The sequence below is a fragment of the Rhinopithecus roxellana genome, chromosome 2 (assembly GCF_007565055.1).
Source record: "Rhinopithecus roxellana isolate Shanxi Qingling chromosome 2, ASM756505v1, whole genome shotgun sequence".
Taxonomy (NCBI): domain Eukaryota; kingdom Metazoa; phylum Chordata; class Mammalia; order Primates; family Cercopithecidae; genus Rhinopithecus; species Rhinopithecus roxellana.
The window spans coordinates 163,007,358-163,011,542 of NC_044550.1; positions in this window are offsets into that span (position 1 = coordinate 163,007,358).

Here is a 4,185-nt window from a genome sequence, read left to right on the forward strand (position 1 = left end):
TTGAACTCTTATTCCTTGTCTTAGTCATCTTGGGCTGCTATAATAACATACCATGGACTGACAAAAATTTATTTCTCACAGATCTGGAGGCTGGAAATTCAAAATCAAAGTTCCAGCATGGTCAGGTCCTGGTGAGGGTCCTCTTCTGTTTTGTGGAATTCTTGTTGTGTGCTCACAAAGCAGAAAGGTCCTGCTGGCTCTCTGGCCTTTTCTTATAAGGGTACTAATCCCCTTCATGAGGGCTCTACCTCATGATATCATTACCTACCAGTGTACCAGTGACCCCATCTCAAGATGCTATTACATTGGAATTAAAGTTTCAACATATGAATTTGGGGAGGACACAAATATTCAGTCCCCTGCATCGCTCCTCCCAAGAAGAGAAGTGCAGAACATGGCAACACAGAGAAAAACCTAGGTAAAGTGGTTTTACTAGTTTCTAAGAAAGAATCAGAAGTTTCTATTTGTTAACTCTAATGATTATGTATTGATTACATATTGATGATTAAGCTGATCACATAGAAAATGTAGTAACATTTTCTTTCTAGTGTACATACTTTTTCAAGAAAAGCATATTGGGCCTTCATTCATCCAAAGATTTCATTATCAACAGTTATCTGAAGTGAGTAACTCTGTGAGTTAATCTGTTACTAATAAGCCCAGAATTAATAAAGGCTTATAAATAGCCCATGGTTTCTTTTTAAAGGTTTTATTACTGCTAAATGGTAGTCCAACAAGAATGAACATAGAATAATGTTTGACATATCAGTACCAAGAATATATTCTTGTTTACATGTCAGATACAATCTAAAAGTCTGGAAAGAGGCAAGTTTTGACCAAGCATCTGCAAGTTAGTAAGGCTGAGTCTGGGTTTTGGCAATGAGCCCATACTGAGCAAGGAGAGACCTGGCTATGCCCATTGGCGAACTTCATCTACAATGTTTTTCAGGTTAACTTTGTCTCTAGTACTTTCAGCAAGATTGCTTGCATAACAAGGGTGAGATGCAAGAAAGATAGTTAAAAAAAGATAGGCTCTTATCCAAAATAGCCTTAAAACCCAGCTTGTCATAAACCCATGTCCAGAAATTATGTCACCTGTCAATCTCTATAATGCAAACAAGAAGTTGTAGAGAACATCCAAAGAAAGGCAGTAAACAGCAGTCTTGAGTTTCGAAGAATCTAATGAGTAGCATAATAGAAAGAGATAGCAGGCAACCAGTGGCAGAAGTGAAGAAATTAAATTAGATGTATATTAAACTATTAGAACTGCAGCTGTATTCTGAATAGTGATACCCAGTTCTCTGGACAACTATTGCATTCTTGCTGGAACTATTTTAGGTCTTCTTGAATTCCTTTACAGCTGTATCAAAACAAACAAATAAAAAAATAAAAACCACAATAATCTTTCACCATATCTACATGGATTCTCAGGGTTTGGCCCCTACCTAACTCCCCAGCATCACCTCTTCCCATTCTATCTACAGCCGTACCTACTCTGGCGACAGATATCACACAGGTCCCTGCTAGCTCATTTTTATTCCCATTCATCCTCCATATTTCTTACTTCCTCTAAGAGGCCTTCTCTGAAGCATTGAGCTGCATTATGTTTTCATAGGTATTAGGCAAGCTTCAACCAGAGCAGCTGAATTTGACACATGTAGTATGTGTACACATACATATTTATATACATGCATAAGCATACACAAGCATGCACATGTGTATATGTGTCACACATATCATGGGTATGCATATATTCATGTGTGTGTGGGGATGGATTTATTATAGGGAGTTGCTTTACACAATTGTGGGGGTGGACTAAGCCAGCTTGACAGGACAGGCAGTTAGGAAGGGAAGATCCAAGGGGAAAGGAAAGCAATTATAGGCACAGATAACGCTTGGAGTATCTGACTATGAAGATTTTGTTTAAGTCTCTTTGTGAAGCTACACTCATCCAGAATAAATCTCTCTTGATCAACAAAAAAGTTCAATTAATTTGGAACTTTGTATTACATTGGTAAAATTCCTTTATCGAAGCACTGAGGCTAGCTAGCATTTGATTAACCGGGAAAAGATGTGTGTTGTTACAACATGGCTGAAGGCTCCCTTCCTGCGCTGTAATCTGAAAAAAAATGTATATATATTTGTAGCAAAAACCTAACTGGAAACAAACACAATAGAAAGGGAATTCTGGGGAGTACAGGTTAGCCAAGCTGATCTTTCACAAAGCCACCACATCACCGCTCTCAGTCCCTTGCTTTAATTGCACTTCTCACAAAATCAAATCACTCATGCACTTATATCCGTCTTCCCCAGAAAACTGTGTGCTCTCTGAGGGCAAGTGCCATATCTATTTCTTAGAATATAATATCCTGATCACCAGCACAGTTTCTGCACAAAATAGAAGTCAATAAATATCAGATGAATGAACAGAAGAATGAATGAATGTGGTTATGTGAGTGTATCTCAACTTTTTTGTCAAGCCTGTGCAACCCTAACAGCCACCACAGCAGCCAGGGAAATTATCCATGTAATAAGGAAAATAATCTCCATGGGATGAGTGGACACATAAATATAAAGCCACATCCATTTTAGTTAATTCTGTTTTCATCTCTTCTTCCAGACCAACATAGTTCTTTCAAGCTGACCAAGGTTTCTGAAGCAGAAATGGATCCAATAACTGATTCATTGGGCCAGTATTGACAGAGCACCCAGTTCATGCCAGGAACTATGTGAGACACCTGAGAAACAAAGATGACAAAGAACAAGGCTTGTTCTTCAGTGGCTCACAGCACGGTGAAGAACAGGCAGGCAGGTCTAATGACCCAGTAATAACAACAGAACCATGCTGGATGCCCATGCAGGTTGATACGGTTTGGCTGTATCCCCACCCAAATCTCATCTTGAATTGTTGCTCCGATAATTCCCGTGTGTCATGGGAGAGACCCAAGGGAGGTAATTGAATCATGGGGGTGGCTCTTTCTCATGCAGTTCTCATGATAGTGATTAAGTCTCACGAGATCTGATGGTCTTATAAGTGGGAGTTCCCCTACACAAGCTCTCTTGCCTGCCACCTTGTAAGACGTGAATTTGCTCTCTGCCATGATTGTGAGGCCTCCACAGCCACGTGGGACTGTAAGTCAGTTAAATCTCTTGCCCTTATAACTTGCCACTCTGTGGTAGGTCTTTATCAGCAGCATGAGAGCAGACTAATACACAGAGCATAATAGAGGGAAGAATAAGTCATGATTCTCTCTGCTCAGGACTCAGAGAAGATGTTACAGAAGCCATATGTTAAAAAATGCTTCACTCTAGTTTGGTAGTCCAGAGTGGTATAAGGGGCTGCAGAGGGAGGGTGCAGCATGAGCAAAGTCCCCAGTATATTGGGAGAATTGGAAAATATGTTTATTTTATTATGCATTTATTGGGGGAAGGCTGGATATAGGAGCCATTGAACCTGTTAAATCTAGTGGTGTAGTAAGTCACAGACACTTCTCCCACATCACAATGACCATAAGAGTCTCTGATCCTAACCTGTCCTTTTGTCATATACACTCACAGCTTTTCTCAGTCTTTCATGGAATCCTCTTTGTACCCCAACTAGGTCTGCATACTTTTATCCTTGAAACAATTCAAAGACATAATGTTCAATCTCCTTCCTAATCTCTGGTGCACAAGTCCGTTTCACACATGCTGCAGGATCAGTTTCCTGAGTGCCCAGGGCAAGGTCAGGAGGATGTGCTCTAATTTTTATTAATGAATAGGTAAGTTCTGGATCAATGCATAAACATTTATCAACTATGCCTTGAGGCAATCAAAGTAACTCTTGTTGTTGACATGCTTCATATCATCCTAAACAGATGCCTGGAGCTAATCCAGGGGTTCTCAAATGCAACTCTTTTACTTATTTATTTATTTAGAAACAGAATCTCATTCTGTCACCCAGGTTGGAGTGCAGTGGCACAATCTCAGCTCACTGCAACCTCCACCTCCTAGGCTCAACCAATTCTCCCACCTCAGCCCCCCAAGTCACTGAGACTACTGGCATGTTCCACCACACCCTGCTAATTAAGCTTAACTCTTAACGTTTTTGGGCCAGATGATTCTTTGTCATGGTGACTGTCTTGTGATTTGTAGGCTGTTCATCAGCATTTCTTGATTCTATCTACCAGATCACTAGCACCCTCT